The following is an 18,497-nucleotide window of genomic DNA, read 5'->3' on the forward strand; positions in this document are numbered from 1 at the left end:
CGGTGAAGAGAATTGTTTTTTAAACTCCGACAAACAAAAAAATATTATATAGGCATATAATATATCAAAATTTTCAGAAAAAGATTTCCTACAGCGTGAACATTTTTGTAAAGTCAAATAAAGACCACAAAAATTCAAATAAATCAAACAGTTCTACTGCCTTAATAAAATCCAATAAAAATCATTTTAAAAATACCAAAATGATTTCAAATTTATTTTTCTCCAATTTTCTGATGTAGGGAATCATGTTACCCTATTTTCTGTATATTTTATTTTTGGAGAAAAATAATTTGAATAAAACTCAAATAACTCCAATATTGAAAAATAATTGCAATGGGACTTTGAATAAATCCTTTGAAACTCCCAACTCATATTTCATTTGTTTTGAAGAAGTCATTTTATCTTCTCTCGTGAAAATCATTGAGTTGCATAAAGTTTCAGAATTGGAAAATATTTTCAAATGATATTCAAATATTTTCAACACCCCCCTTTCATTTAAATAAATGGAAGAAGTCATGTCATCTTCTCTCCAGGGTTTTGTGATGAAAAGAATTTGATTTCATGGAGACCATAAAAGCAAAATGAAAGTTTGGGAAAGTCCTTTTATTCCCTCTCATTTAACTTTCAAAAGATTTCGAATTTCACTCACTTTCAGTCAATCAATCAAACAATCAATCCAATCTATCTGTTTATTATAACATTCCAAAATTTAAAATTTTGGGATGTTACAAACCTACCACCCTTGAAATGAATCTCGTCCTCGAGATTCGGAGAGGCTAGAAAGAAATAGGTTAGGGTTTGGGGGTGTCCTCAAAATCCAACGATCATCACCGGGGTCTGGGGTGCTACCACCCTTAAAAGCATTGTTACGGTTCCACCAAAACTCGTATACTCCATCCTTGTTGTTGACAATGTCAGTCTTCTCAGATTCTCGGAAAAATTCCTTCTCTTGCTCTTTGGGTAGCGGCATAACCTTTTCCTCAATTCTTCTGTCTTTCATCTCGGTAAGGTTATTCCGAGACTGGGTCTTCTTAGCTGACGGGTCAGGCGCCAATACTAAACAACTATCGACATCTCCTGGTGGTCAACAATTTATGGTTTCTCCTGCAGAAAATGGGTCTGGGTTGATCCTCATCGTATAACCTACGATTGGCAAGAACTGCCGTGTACAAGGGAAACATTCTTATACCATTCTAAGGTTCAAGCAAGGTTTAATACCGTCGTCTCTCTACTATAGGTAGGTCACTCAGATTTGCCATACCATATAGCAAAGCGAACAATAAGAGTAAGTCGGTATGGTGATCAATCCATCCCGCACCCAAATCATTTCCTTGTACATGGTTTAGCGAATCTCGCATTCTAACACTCGGTCATCCTCGCAAGCATTGCAGAATTTCTCTTGTCGACGAACCAAGTTCGGAAAAATCCAATGATTCTGCAAGCCAAACAAACATCTATCGTTCCTTCACAACTCTCAGGTTTTGCGTTACTCCTATAAAATCGTCTGTCGATAAAATCGTAACTTCTTCCAGGGTCTTCCCTTCAACAAGAGTGTGCTTGCTTCTTGGCAGGTCCTGGGGCCTGTGGGTTATGGCCCATCTCATCACTTGTAGTTCCTTGAACTTATCGTCGGGTAACTGATCCTTAATCCAACATCCAACTTCCTGGTATTCTTAAATCCATCCAATTGTACTGTCTTCCTTCCTTCTATTGGCACCACTAGGACATGATTACTCAGACTCATCATGGAATTTCCATTGGTACATATTTCCAACATCATACCTCCTTTATATCCAATAGTAGTTCATCCCTTCATCCTCGGGGATATCCCACATACCGAGATAAAAAAACACTTATACTTATGAAGTCCATACTCCACTTCGTGGAACATCATTATCCTTTCCAGGGTCAAGCGTCCTTACAGGGGAATATTGGCCATCTCTGCATGGCACTTCTTCAACTGGGAAACGTGAAACACATCATGAACTCATGACAGTCCTTCGGGTGACTCCAACTTGTTGGCCACTTCTCCCATACGTTCCAAAACTCGGTATGGTCCTACAAATCTCGGGGCTAACTTTCCCTTAACTCCAATAGGTTAACTCCTCGCAGAGGGAACACACGAAGACATGCTCTGTCTCCAATTTCATAGACTACCTCCTTTACATCCAATAATACTCCATACCCTCATATTCTTGGGGTATCCAACATATCAAGATAAAACTCATACTTATTTTGTTCGAAATCCACTTCGTGGAATATCATTACCTTTTTCCAAGGGTCAAGTTTCCTCACAGGGTACTACCACCCTTAAGATGCACAATCTTCCATAGACCATATTTCTCATATCCTCGAAAATGGTCAAAATCTTTCTTCATAGAGTAACAACTCATAGAATCCAAATCAATACCAATGATGCTAACTTTATTGATTCTCAAATTATTACAATCTCCTGCATTCCATTACATGCCTCAATCCGACACCTCACTAATAAAAGAAATGTCCACACTACTACTACTATATTTCTCGTTCCGCTCAACTATTTATCACAAGTCTCCGTCTCCTTGGGGCATTCTCTGGCAAAGTGCCCTGCTTCATCACAACGGAAACATATTACTTCTGACATATCTCGAGGTTTCCTTGTGATTATATAGCCTCCTGGGGTCCTCATCTTCCCTTTTGGGCAATCATTGAAGTAGTGTCCTGAATTTTTGCACCTGAAACATGTGATATGACTCAGGTCTCTCTTTGTAGAAATTGGGTTGTTCCTGGGATCCAATCTATTTCTCTTCCTGGACTTTTCCGTTCCAATCAGGGCTTCTATTTCTTGTGGGTCATACTCTATTTCCTCTGTCGGGAATTCTACTAAATCCCCATTCAGACAATTTTGGGAGATGTGTCCTTCTTCTCCACATGAATAGCATGACTTGGTGCAGGGTTTAATTTGTTCTTCTTTGGGTGTGTCCTCCACCTCTTCCTTCATCACAGGTTCCTCTAAAATTTCCATGAGGGCTCTTTTCATTGCTTCTTTCTTTTGCTGGACGGTCCTTTGTACCATGGGGTAGATGTGACACTGAGCAGGGTAGTGGGTAGTCCCTTCACACAAGAAACAAGTGATCTGCCTAGTTGGGCATTCTTCAGCTGGGTGACTTCCTTCACAATTAGGGCATTCATCCTTGTGTTCCTTATGGTTGTGGCCTATTTCTCCACAAGGCTTGTATGCACAAGGTTTCTTCATATCCTTTCCATAAGGCTTCAATTTCTGGGACACAAGACGAGATCTTTGTAGAGTCCACTTACATTCTTTCCAAGTGGTTACTTCTTGCCATCCATTGGTGGTTTGGTACATCCTCCACCAAGTAGCAGCACCTCTTTCAAAACATTGAAGAGCATGCCGGGTCATATCCTTTCCGACTATAGGGTTATTCTTCATGTGATCCTCCATGTTCTGAATCCATCGGTCCGTCTCCAATTGACTCATCGGTCCAGAAAATACAAGCTCATCTCCATTCATCCTCTGTTGGGTCCATGGGTTTGGGGGTGAGATAAGAGAGGTAGAGAGGGATACACACAATACAAACAATAGTTTTGAAAAGACAGATTTTTTTATTGTGGCTGTAGGAAAAACAACAAACAAATGACAGCTCACAAACGTCGCATCTAACGTAGGTATAACATGGGTTTGGTCTTCTAAAGGTCAATATGTCTTCAACGTCGCCAAACTCTTCAAGTCTTGTTAATGTCTCCGATGGCTTCTTCCAATCATGCTTGTCCTTCTCAAGTTCTTTTGCCAAATCATCTCTGTTGACGCGAAGTCTCTCGTGACGTCCTTTAATATTTCTGGAGCTATGCTCCAACTTCTGGGTTTCAACACCCTTGACATGAACCATGATCCTACTGTCCTTCAGTTCCTGACGAGTCTTTGATGTCTCAGGGTTTTGCTCCTCTAGCTTGGCTACTTTCAGTTTCTGGGTCATGAGTCCTTCACGAAATGCTTACTTGTCGAAAACTTCTTGATGTAATACTCCAGATCCTGGTGATACACCGGTCTAAAGTTAAAACTTCATCTTGCTGATAGGTGCTCCATCAGCCTTCTACCATCCAATCCTTCCATGCATATGCATACTTAACTCAACACGGTGACAATATGATAAGCGGGCGATAACATCATGGGTATCCGTGTTTCTGCTCTTGTCATTACCATGAGCTATCATTCCATAGTTGATATCTCCTGCCTTGGGGTTTCCTTGACAAAACTTTGAGTTTCTAACTCTCCATGTTTCGGTCTTTCTCCGATACACCTTGCTCTCGAGTATTGACAGCTTCCATAGTCTGCCAAGTTCCATAAGGGTAACCTTCCTAGGTCATACACATCTGGCAATTCTTCAGAGCCTTCAAATTCTCCTAGTCTTCGGAGTCTTCAATCATTGTAGTTTCCATGCACGATAAAATCCTCTTCATTCCGAATGGTCTTAGTTGTCCGATATCCTGTACTTCTTGGAGTGGTCTCATCAGTCGAATCTTCGAGTGGTCAAAAGGGGAAAGGGTATGGTCTCACTAAAGGGAATATTTGAATAAGACTCGGAAAAGAAGAGATGTAAAAGATCTTTTTGAAAAGGAAAGTTTTAGAGAAAATCCTTCCTATGGGCTTGCCAGTTTCTAGGGTCACGTCCTACAGCCAACATGTGCTCTGATACCATCTTGTAGCGACCCGACCCGAATGGATCAAGTCTCTGTGCTTAAGTGTCATCCCTGGATCGGTATGCTGACACACACAGTACTCGAGGATTTATAACAGAGGTAAATCACATGTATAAAGTAACGTAAATACCATTACCTCAATCCAAAATAGCGGAAGTAACAAGGTTGTGGATTCCCATCAACACCAACGGCAAAGTTGAGTGTAGAAATCGTAACCCTAACGTATCACTTACTCATTGTAAGATATCCTGCAACATGAAACGTTGCAGCCCGAAAACGGGTCAGTGCATTGAATGTACTGGCAAATTCACACCATAGAGAAATGATGAACAAAGGCTATCACTACATGCATATATGGCTGGTGGAAAAGCTCTATGGTTATAATGTTTTTGCGAAAAGCCAATTTTTCCCTACTGCAAAGGAATAAACTTTATATAACTATCATGGTGGTTGTGAAACATTGAGATGGTTGACAGCATCTCAATCCCAATTAAGTATCATCATTAACCCAACAATATTAATTAAAAGTAACATGATGAGATCAACGGGATAATCCAAGAACTATATACTCAAGATGTCCATAACCGGGGACACGGCTAATCATGATTAGTTTGTACACTCTGCAGAGGTTTGTGCACTTTTCCCCACAAGACTCGATCGCCTCCGCTTGATTCTCGCACAGCATGATGTTTGAGAAACGGATGACCGAGACACAGTCTTTCAGAAACAATCACTCTTTACTCTGGATGGACCGGTACACCTACTTTCCCCTACATCTCCTAGTCCACCTCTTCAAGAGATCCTGTAACCTACTCAGCTATGCTAGAGCCCATAATAGCTTGTGGCTGCACACGGAAGTTTCTAGCATGAATAATCTTATGATCCCTTTGAGCCTGGGTGGCGGACCTTATACATGCAGGCAACACTGGGTTCTCCAGGTGCCTCAATCCACCCAGATGTGAGTTTTAGTTGCCACCTTAAGTTGAACCATTAATAAACATCTCACATCTGTCATGAATATCACTCAAACCCAAATCCACGTCTACGAGCATAGCATGCAATAATAAAAGCAACGTAGAAGTAACTCCCAAGGGTTTGATAAGAAAACAGGTAATAGGCACTACCTCAACTACTTCCCAGTACCCACAGTTTAATTAGATCCTAATCATACAAGTGTTTGAGGAAAACAGATCTAATGCAATAAAACTGGGTATGAACGGGGTATGATCAAAGTGTGAACTTGCCTGCAATGCTGATGAAGATGATTCGCACTCAAAACACTTGATAGATCTACTCGTCACACTCCGGTCAATCTATCATAAGCAAGCAGTAGCAACCATACATAAGCAATCACTCAAGATCAGAAAGATCGAAGAAAACAATACGGAAAACTTCAAAACCAAGCAAATAACTCTTGCAACATAAAACAATTTCTAACAGCACCAAAATTATGTGAATTTGGCCTTATCAGAAAGTTTAGGTCAAGAGCTTCGATTTGCAAAAAGAATCAACTCAAACGGAGTTACGGAACTCAAGTTATGAACAAAAGAAGTTTGAATACAAATCTGTTTGAATTCAAATTTTAAAACTTTCAAAAACATTTTTAATTTTTTTTACTGGATAGAGGGGATCATAACGAAGACGTGGGCGTTGGTTTCGTTGGATTTGGACAAACGGTTGAAAAGTTGTGATCATTTGAAAACCAGGGGCTAATCTGCAAATAAAATATTTACGGATAGGTCCCTGATGTAAAACTAACAGAAAAAGAAAAGGACTAAATAACGAACGTTCGTTTTCTAACCCGAACCAGCGAACGTTCACTAAATAACTAGATTAAAAGAAAAACCGGGTTTTAAAACAGAAAACCGAAAAAAAACCTAAACCCTAAACGAAATAAACCGGGCCTGGCGGTTTACCGGATCAGCGGTTCGGGCAAGAAAACCGAACGGCGACGGTCGACGACAGCAGCGGCTCCGGCGACGGTTGGCGGTGGCGCGGCGGCGGAGAGGTGCGGCGAGGCAGCGAGGTCGCAGCGGCGGGCAACGGCGCTGCGGGCGGCGGATCCAGGCGCGACGGCGGCGTGCAGCGCAAGGAGGCGGCGCGGGCGGCTAAGTGCGGCGGCGGCGGCAGGCGAGCTCCGGCGCGGCGCGGCTTGCGGCGGGAGGGCGGCGGCGCGGGGAGAGAGAGAGAGGGGGCCCGGGGCGGCGCTATTTAAGGGGGGGCGGCGCGGTGGCGTGCGGGAGGGGGCAGGAGAGGAGGAGTCCGGCGGGGAGACGGCTCCGGCGAGCCGTGGCGGCGGCGGACTCCCGCCTGGAGTCGGTCGCGCGGGGGTGACGGGGCGGCACGCTGGGCTGGCCTGGCGGCTAGCGGGGGCCGGCCCAGTTCGGCGGTGAAGAGAATTGTTTTTTAAACTCCGACAAACAAAAAAATATTATATAGGCATATAATATATCAAAATTTTCAGAAAAAGATTTCCTACAGCGTGAACATTTTTGTAAAGTCAAATAAAGACCACAAAAATTCAAATAAATCAAACAGTGCTACTGCCTTAATAAAATCCAATAAAAATCATTTTAAAAATACCAAAATGATTTCAAATTTATTTTTCTCCAATTTTCTGATGTAGGGAATCATGTTACCCTATTTTCTGTATATTTTATTTTTGGAGAAAAATAATTTGAATAAAACTCAAATAACTCCAATATTGAAAAATAATTGCAATGGGACTTTGAATAAATCCTTTGAAACTCCCAACTCATATTTCATTTGTTTTGAAGAAGTCATTTTATCTTCTCTCGTGAAAATCATTGAGTTGCATAAAGTTTCATAATTGGAAAATATTTTCAAATGATATTCAAATATTTTCAACACCCCCTTTCATTTAAATAAATGGAAGAAGTCATGTCATCTTCTCTCCAGGGTTTTGTGATGAAAAGAATTTGATTTCATGGAGACCATAAAAGCAAAATGAAAGTTTGGGAAAGTCCTTTTATTCCCTCTCATTTAACTTTCAAAAGATTTCGAATTTCACTCACTTTCAGTCAATCAATCAAACAATCAATCCAATCTATCTGTTTATTATAACATTCCAAAATTTAAAATTTTGGGATGTTACACTGCACCCAACAGCCTTACGACCATCAAGTAGTTCTTCCAAAGTCTATACTTTGCTTTTATACATGGACCCTCTCTCGGATTTTATGGCCTCGAGCCATTCATCGGAATCCGGGCCCACCATCGCTTCTCCATAGCTCGTAGGTTCATTATTGTCTAGCAACATGATTTCCAAGACAGGATTACGTACCACTCTGAAGTAGTACTCATCATTGTCGACCTACAAGGTTTGGTAGTGACTTGATCCGAAGTTTCATGATCACTATCATAAGCTTCCACTTCAATTGGTGTAGGTGCCACAGGAACAACTTCCTGTGCCCTACTACACACTAGTTGAAGTGACGGTTCAATAACCTCATCAAGTCTCCACCATCCTCCCACTCAATTCTTTCGAGAGAAAATTTTCCTCGAGAAAGCACCCGTTTCTAGAAACAATCACTTTTGCTTCCGGATCTAAAATAGTAGGTATACCCAACTGTTTTGGGTATTCTATGAAGATGCATTTATCCGCTTTGGGTTCGAGCTTATCAGCCTGAAACTTTTTCACATAAGCGTTGCAGCCCCAAAGTTTTAAGAAACGACAGCTTAGGTTTTTTCTAAACCATAGTTCATACGGTGTCGTCTCAACGGAATTGCGTGGTGCCCTATTTAAAGTGAATGCGGCTGTCTCTAATGCCTAGCCCATAAACGATAGTGGTAATTCGATAAGAGACATCATGGTATGCACCGTATCCAATAGGGTGCAGTTATGATGTTCGGACACACCATCACACTATGGTGTTCCAGGCGGTATTAGTTGTGAAACAATTTCCACAATGTCTTAACTGTGTGCCAAACTCGTAACTCAGATATTCATCTCTATGATCATATCATAGACATTTTTATCCTCTTGTCACGACGATCTTCAACTTCACTCTGAAATTACTTGAACCTTTCAATAATTCAGACTTGTGTTTCATCAAGTAAATATACTGAGCATCTACTCAAATCATCTGTGAAGTAAGAACATAACGATATCCACTGCGTGCCTCAGCACTCATTGGACTGCACACATCAAAATGTATTACTTCCAACAAGTTGCTTTCTTGTTCCATCTTACTAAAAACGAGGCCTTTCAGTCATCTTGCCCATGTGGTATGATTTGCATGTCTCAAGTGATTCAAACTCAAGTGAGTCCAAACGATCCATCTGTATGGAGTTTCTTCATGCATATCTACCAATAGACATGATTTGCATGTCTCAATCTTTTCAAAAACGAATGAGTCCAAAGATCCATCAACATGGAGCTTCTTTATGCGTTTTATACCAATATGACTCAAATGGCAGTGCCACAAGTATGTGGTACTATCATTACTATCTTATATCTTTTGGCATGAACATGTGTATCACTACGATCGAGATTCAATAAACCATTCATTTTAGGTGCAAGACCATTGAAGGTATTATTCAAATAAACAGAGTAACCATTATTCTCCTTAAATGAATAACCGCATTGCGATAAACATAATCCAATCATGTCTATGCTCAACGCAAACACCAAATAACAATTATTTAGGTTTAACACCAATCCCGATGGTAGAGGGAGCGTGCGATGTTTGATCACATCAACCTTGGAAACACTTTGAACACATATCGTCATCTCACCTTTAGCTAGTCTTCGCAGCCTTTTATTTCGAGTTACTAACACTTAGCAACCGAACCGGTATTTATTTCCCTGGTGCTACTAGGAGTACTAGTAAAGTACACAATAATATAACGTATATTCAAAATACTTCTGTCGACCTTGCCAGCCTTCTCATCTACCAAGTATCTAGGGTAGTTCTGCTTCAGTGACCGTTCCCCTCATTACAGAAGCACTTAGTCTCGGGTTTGGGTTCAACCTTGGGTTTCTTCACTAGAGCAGCAACTGATTTTCCGTTTCATGAAGTATCCCTTCTTTCCCTTGCCCTTCTTGAAACTAGTGGTTTTACTAACCATCAACAATTGATGCTCCTACTTGATTTCTACTTTCGCGGTGTCAAACATCGCGAGTTGCTCAAGGATCATCATGTCTATCCCTGATATGTTATAGTTCATCACGAAGCTCTAATAGCTTGGTGGCAGTGACTATGGAGAACCATCACTATCTCATCTGGAAGATTAACTCCCACTCGATTCAAGCAATTGAAGTACTCAGACAATCTGAGCACATGCTCAACGATTGAGCTTTTCTCCCTTAGTTTGCAGGCTTAAGAAACTTGTCACAGGTCTCATACCTCTTGACGTGGGCACTAGTCTGAAATCCAAATTTCAGTCTTTGGAACATCTCATATGTTCTGCGACGTTTCAAAACCGTCTTTGGTGCCACAATTCTAAACCGTTAGCATTATGCATTGAACTATCCCATAGTCATCAAAACGTGTATGTCAGATGTTTCGCAACATCTACATACGACGCTCGAGGTTTAGCACACCGAGCGGTGCATTAAGGACATAAGCCTTCTGCACAGCAATGAGGATAATCCTCAGTTGACGGACCCAGTCCGCATAATTTCTACTATCAACTTTCAACTAAATTTTCTCTAGGAACATATCTTAAACAGTAGAACTAAAGCATAAGCTATGACATAATTTGCAAAGACCTTTTGACTATGTTCATGATAATTAAGTTCATCTGATTATTTAATGAACTCCCACTTAGATAGACATCCCTCTAGTCATCTAAGTGATACATGATCCGAGTCAACTAGGCCGTGTCCGATCATCACGTGAGACGGACTAGTCATCATCGGTGAACATCTTCATGTTGATCGTATCTACTATACGACTCATGTTCGACCTTTCGGTCTCTTGTGTTCTGAGGCCATGTCTGTACATGCTAGGCTCGTCACGTCAACCTAAGTGTTTCGCATGTGTAAATCTGGCTTACACCCATTGTATGCGAACGTTAGAATCTATCACACCCGATCATCACGTGGTGCTTCGAAACAACGAACCTTCGCAACGGTGCACAGTTAGGGGGAACACATCTGTTGAAATTTGAGTGAGGGATCATCTTATTTATGCTACCGTCGTTCTAAGCAAATAAGATGTAAACATGATAAACATCACATGCAAATCATAAAGTGACATGATATGGCCAATATCATATTGCGCCTTTATCTCCATCTTCGAGGCGCGGCATGATCACCTTCGTCACCGGCATGACACCATGATCTCCATCATCGTGTCTTCGTGAAGTTGTCTAGCCAACTATTACTTCTACTACTATGGCTAACGGTTAGCAATAAAGTAAAGTAATTACATGGCGTTTTACATTGACACGCATGTCATACAATAAATTAAGACAACTCATATGGCTCCTGCCGGTTGTCATACTCATCGACATGCAAGTCGTGATTCCTATTACAAGAACATGATCAATCTCACACATCACATATATATATATATATATATAATTCACCGCATCCTTTTGGCCATATCACATCACATAGCATACCCTGCAAAAACAAGTTAGACGTCCTCTAATTTTTTTGCATGTTTTACGTGGCTGCTATGGGTTTCTAGCAAGAACGTTTCTTACCTACGCAAAAGCCACAACGGTGATATGCCAATTTCTATTTATCCTTCATAAGGACCCTCTTCATCGAATCCGATCCGACTAAAGTGGGAGAGACAGACACCCGGTAGCCACCTTATGCATCAAGTGCATGTCAGTCGGTGGAACCTGTCTCACGTAAGTGTACGTGTAAGGTCGGTCCGGGCCACTTCATCCCACAATGCCGCCGAATCAAGATAAGACTAGTAACGGCAAGCAAATTGAACAAATCATCGCCCACAACTACTTTGTGTTCTACTCGTGCATAGAATCTACGCATAGACCTAGCTCATGATGGAACTTTTGGGTAACGTAGCAATAATTCAAAATTTCCCTACGTGTCACCAAGATCAATCTAGGAGATGCTAGCAACGAGAGAGAGGGAGTGCATCTTCATACCCTTGAAGATCGCTAAGCGGAAGCGTTACAAGAACGTGGTTGATGGAGTCGTACTCGCGGCGATTCAAATCGCGGAAGATCCGATCTAGCGCCGGACGGACGGCGCCTCCGCGTTCAACACACGTACAGCCCGGGGACGTCTCCTCCTTCTGGATCCAGCAAGGGGAGAGGAGAAGTTGAGGGGGGACTCCGACAGCACGACGGCGTGGTGGTGGAGCTTGTGGTATTCCTGCAGGGCTTCGCCAAGCTCTACGGAGGAGAAGGAAGAGTTCGAGGAGGAGAGGGCTGCGCCAGGGGAAGGGTGCGGCTGCCCTCTCTCTCCCTCACTATATATAGGGGGAAGGGGGTGGAGGAGGCGCCCTAGGGGAGGGGCGGCGGCCACAGGGGAAACCCTAGATGGGTTTGGGCGCCCCCACCCCTAGGAAACTTGCCCCCCAAGCCGGAAGGGGCGGCTGCCCTAGGGGAGGCGCCCCCACCTCTCCAGGTTACGTGAGAGGGGGTGGGAGGGGCGCACAACCCCTTAGTGGGCTGGTGTGCCCCCTCCCCTTGGCCCATAAGGCCCCCCAACGCTTGTCGGGGCCTCCGAAACACCTTTCGGTCACGCTGGTCGTCACCCGGTACTCCCAGAACAATTCCGGACTCCAATACCCTTCGTCAATATATCGATCTTCACCTCCGGACCACTCCAGAGTTCCTCGTCACATCCAGGATCTCATCCGGGACTCCGAACAACCTTCGGTAACCACATACTATTTCCCATAACAACTCTAGCGTCACCGAACCTTAAGTGTGTAGACCCTACGGGTTCGGGAACCATGCAGACATGACCGAGACACCTCTCCAGCCAATAACCAATAGCGGGATCTGGATACCCATATTGGCTCCCACATGTTCCACAATGATCTCATCGGATGAACCACGATGTCGAGGATTCAGTCAATCCCGTATACAATTCCCTTTGTCTATCGGTATGTTACTTGCCCGAGATTCGATCGTCGGTATCCCTATACCTTGTTCAATCTCGTTACCGGCAAGTCTCTTTACTCGTTCCGTAACGCATGATCCCGTGGCTAACTCATTAGTCACACTGAGCTCATTATGATGATGCATTACCGAGTGGGCCCAGATATACCTCTCCGTCATACGGAGTGACAAATCCCAGTCTCGATTCGTGCCAACTCAACACATACTTTCGGAGCTACCTGTAGTGCACCTTTATAGTCACCCAATTACGTTGTGACGTTTGGTACACCCAAAGCATTCCTACGGTATCCGGGAGTTTCACAATCTCATTGTTTAAGGAAATGATACTTGACATTAGAAAAGCTCTTAGCAAACGAACTACACGATCTTGTGCTATGCTTAGGATTGGGTCTTGTCCATCACATCATTCTCCTAATGATGTGATCCCGTTATCAATGACATTCAATGTCCATGGTCAGGAAACCATAACCATCTATTGATCAACGAGCTAGTCAACTAGAGGCTTACTAGGGACATGTTGTGGTCTATGTATTCACACATGTATTACGGTTTCCAGTTAATATAATTATAGCATGAACAATAGACAATTATCATGAACAAGGAAATACAATAATGATCATTTTATTATTGCCTCTAGGGCATATTTCCAACACTATCATGTATGCAATGTTGTGTACCAGACCTGATGTATGCCTTGCTATAAGTTTAGCAGGGAGGTACCAAAGTAATCCAGGAGTGGATCACTGGACAGCGGTCAAGAACATCCTGAAATACCTGAAAAGGACTAAGGATATGTTTCTCGTTTATGGAGGTGACAAAGAGCTTGTCGTAAATGGTTACGTCGATGCAAGCTTTGACACTGATCCGGATGACTCTAAGTCACAAACCGGATAGGTATTTATATTGAATGGTGGAGTTGTCAGTTGGTGCAGTTCCAAGCAGAGCGTGGTGGCAGGATCTACGTGTGAAGCGGAGTACATAGCTACTTCGGAAGCAGCAAATGAAGGAGTCTGGATGAAGGAGTTCATATCTGATCTAGGTGTAATACCTAGTTCATCGGGTCCAATGAAAATCTTTTGTGACAATACTGGAGCAATTGCCTTGGCAATGGAATCCAAATTTCACAAGAGAACCAAACACATCAAGAGACGCTTCAATTCCATCCGCGATCAAGTCAAGGAGGGAGACATCGAGATTTGCAAAATACATACGGATCTGAATGTTGCAGACCCATTGACTAAGCCTCTTCCACGAGCAAAACATGATCAGCACAAAGACTCCATGGGTGTTAGAATCATTACTGTGTAATCTAGATTATTGACTCTAGTGCAAGTGGGAGACTGAAGGAAATATGCCCTAGAGGCAATAATAAAGTTGTTATTTACATTTCCTTATATCATGATAAATGTTTATTATTCATGCTAGAATTGTATTAACCGGAAACTTAGTACATGTGTGAATACATAGACAAAATAGAGTGTCCCTAGTATGCCTCTACTTGACTAACTCGTTGACCAAAGATGGTTATGTTTCCTGAGCATAGACATGTGTTGTCATTTGATGAACGGGATCACATCATTAGAGAATGATGTGATGGACAAGACCCATTCGGTAGCTTAGCATAATGATAGTTAAGTTTTATTCCTATTGCTTTCTTCATGACTTATACATATTCCTCTGACTATGAGATTATGCAACTCCCGAATACCGGAGGAACACCTTGTGTGCTATCAAACGTCACAACGTAACTGGGTGATTATAAAGATGCTCTACAGGTGTCTCCGAAGGTGTTTTTTGGGTTGGCATAGATCAAGATTAGGATTTGTCACTCCGAGTATCGGAGAGGTATCTCTGGGCCCTCTCGGTAATGCACATCACTATAAGCCTTCAAAGCAATGTGACTAATGAGTTAGTTACGGGATGATGCATTACGGAACGAGTAAAGAGACTTGCCGGTAACGAGATTGAACTAGGTATGATGATACTGACGATCGAATCTCGGGCAAGTAACACACCGATGACAAAGGGAATGGCGTATGTTGTTATGCGGTTTGATCGATAAAGATCTTCATAGAATATGTAGGAACCAATATGAGCATCCAGGTTCTGCTATTGGTTATTGACCCGAGATGTATCTCGGTCATGTCTACATAGTTCTCGAACCCGTAGGGTCCGCACGCTTAACGTTCGATGACGATTTGTATTATGAGTTGTGTGTTTGTGTGATCGAAGTTTGTTTGGAGTCCCGGATGAGATAACGGACATGACGAGGAGTCTCGAAATGGTCGAGAGGTAAAGATTGATATATTGGAAGGTTATATACGGACACTAGAATGGTTCCGAAGAGGTTCGGAGATTTTTGGAGTACAGGGAGGTTACCGGAACCCCCCGGGAAAGTTAATGGGCCTCATGGGCCATAGTGGAGAGAGGGAGGCAGGCCACAAGAAGTGGCGCGCGCCTCCCCCCTGCCCAATCCGAATTGGACAAGGGGTGGGGGCGCAGCCCCCCTTTCCTTCTCCCACTCCCCTCTTTCCCCTTTCCCCTCTCCGTTGAAAGGAAGGGGGGCAAATCCTACTAGGAGTGGAGTCCTAGTAGGACTCCCCCCATGGCACGCCACCCCTAGGGCCAGCCACCTCCTCCTCCCCTCCTTTATATACGGGGGCGGGGGGCACCCCAAAGGCACATCAATTGTTCTCTTAGCCGTGTGCGGTGCCCCCCTCCACAGTTTACTCCTCCGGTCATAGCATCGTAGTGCTTAGGCGAAGCCCTGCGCAGATCACATCACCATCACCGTCACTAGGCCGTCGTGCTGACGGAACTCTCCCTCGACCCTCTGCTGGATCAAGAGTTCGAGAGACATCATCGAGCTGAACGTGTGCTGAACTCGGAGGTGCCGTACGTTCGGTACTTGGATCGGTTGGATCATGAAGACGTTCGACTACATCAACCGTGTTAACCTAACGCTTCCGCTTTCGATCTACGAGGGTACGTGGATACACTCTCCCCCTCTCGTTGCTATGCATCTCCTAAATAGATCTTGCTTGAGCGTAGGAATTTTAATGAAATTGCATGCTACGTTCCCCAACAGGTTGCAACCCAAAATTAGTGGTAGAGGTGTGTACGGTGGCCATATAGAGAAGGTCATCATACATCGACAATATTGCCATTTCAACATTTTCAATAGATTCGGTCACCTTGATGGATCGTGACCCATCATCAAATCGAGGCGCACGGGACTCCTTGAGAGGGACTCCAAATTCCTCTTCCTTGACGTTAGTTCGAGTTGTACGGGACTACCTAGATATGTGACTAGGGTTCGCCAAATGGGTCTTGGAACTATCTTCTTATCCTTCTTTTTCTTTAGGAAAAATTTCCTATCTACTCCCTCTATAAGACTTTAGTGATCTAAAAAGTCTTATATTACTTTATAGAGGAAGTATTTTCAACTGCCGGGTAGCACAATTAACACCAGAAATTTAAAAAATTACACCAGGCTATGTATATTCTTCCCCATCAGTTCTATTCAAATTAGAGATGAATGAGCTTCTACCCCTTGGAGGCTTATACTACAAAAAATCAAGGTTACTCTGTGGAAGGATGAAGATGTGATGTATGTTACATTGTGCACTAGCCCCACTCTCTTCACTTGAACGGACTTCTTTCTTCATGGGCCTTCCTATTGGCTTGAACTTGGTTTTTTTTTGCGGGAAACTGTCGATCTATTCATCTTCAATCATGGCAGTACAACGAACACTGGAAATAATAAAAATTACATCCAGATTCATAGACCACCTAGCGACGACTACAAGCACTGAAGCGAGCCGAAGGCGCGCTGCCGTCATCGCCCTCCCTCGCCGGAGCCGGGCACAACTTGTTGTAATAGACAGTCGGGAAGTCGTTGTGCTAAGGTCCCATAGGACCAACGCCCCAGAACAGCAACCGCCGCCGATGAAGAGAATTTTAGATCCGAAGGATCCAACCTGAAGACACATGAACAAAGACGAACAAAGATCGGATCCGAGCAGATCCACCAAAGACAACCACCGACTAAATATCGCGAGATCCGCCGGAGACACACCTCCACACGCCCTCTAATGATGCTAGACACACCATTGGGACGGGGGCTAGGCGGGGAGAACCTTATTCCATCTTCAAGAAGCCGCCGTCGTCTCGTCTTCTTGAGCAGGACACAAACCCTAACAAAACTTGAAGAAGCACATGAAAACGGAGCCCTCCCGCCGGCAAGGGGCGGGATCCACCCTGCACCCATGGCCCTAAGGCCACAGGAGACGTGGGAGATCGGCGGCGCTGCCGACGAGAGGCAGAAACCCTAGCCGCCTTTTCTTGGAGGAGGGACAAAGAGAGGAGACTTTGCTTGACTTTTGATCAAGGCTACTCTATGGATGCCGTGTATGAATATCAACTCCCCCCTCCATTTTGGCGGCTGCGGTGGTCGTTCGATGGTCTAGAGATATCAACATAATTTTTATTGTGCTCAAGGTGCTTGGTACTTCTGGTATATCTTTATAATAAATCTGAATCGTTTTCAAAAAAATGACTTAATGGACTAGTCTGACGGAAACCGAAGGACGGTTCAGTTCTCCCATGAGCACTGCATCTACATGAGAGGAGATTAGAGCGTCTCTAGCAGACCCCACATCCCGCCGGCCCGCAGAACGCGTTTGCAGTTCGCGGAAAAGCGATTTTGTGGCCCGGCGCGGACGGCCGCAGAGGCAGACCCCGCAAATCAGACCCATAAAAAAGGATATTCACGGAATATACTCTTTTACGGGTCGGCTTTGTTGGGTCTGGTCTAGCGCCGCTCCCCCCGGCCCGGAAAACCTAAATTTACACCTCAATTTGACCCAACATAATGCATTTTTTGCTTTTTCAACATTGGATACATAAGAGATCACCAAATCTTTGCTAGAATAGCAAGACCAAAGAAAACAAGAACCACAAGTATGCATTTTAGAAGATTTCCAACTTCCATAACTGCTCCCACTAGTTGGACCAATATCTTCTTCATGCTTTCATTGTTGATCTGTGGATACTTGATTTTGCATTCTTCTTTCTTCATCTTTGGTTCAAAAGAAGTAGACGTTGCTTCCCCTCTAGTTGCACATGCAGCCGCATCACTGCCTTCAATTCTACTAAGGAGTGCACGAACGTCTATTAAGTTTCTTTCTATCAATAAATCAATGTATTCGCCTTCCCAAAACCAAAATAAGCATCCATCTTCCTACACACATGATGATGTTCGAAATGAGCTACCGCAATTGAACCACAGAATGAGCTATCAAAATGAGCCGAATAAAAACAGCACGTACCCCGTCGTTTTCGCATTTGAAGAACACCCATCCGGGGTGCTTCAGCGTGCCCGAAGTTAGCCGCAGCACTGTCTGCGTGCAGTCGTCGCACTGTATGAGCGGCATCGGCGAGCCACAGAGCCGCTGGGCGAGCGCCGAGCCCGGTGGACGGCCGGCCGAATCCATGCCCGCAAACCGTCGACGGCGGCGAGAGGACGAATCCGTACCTGCATGCGGCGATGCGAATTTGCCGGGGCTGCGCGAGATGCTCCCCGACCATTCCATCGCTTGGCGCAGCCACCGGCGGCCGGAAAAGCCAAATCCGGCCGCCCGCGATGAGGGGCCGCAGATCCGCAACTTTTCAGCCCGCCGATGCAGGAGGGGGGGAGGGCAACCTCGTGCGTGTGGCGGCCT

This window comes from Aegilops tauschii, chromosome 1, assembly GCF_002575655.3.
Source record: "Aegilops tauschii subsp. strangulata cultivar AL8/78 chromosome 1, Aet v6.0, whole genome shotgun sequence".
Taxonomy (NCBI): Eukaryota; Viridiplantae; Streptophyta; class Magnoliopsida; order Poales; family Poaceae; genus Aegilops; species Aegilops tauschii.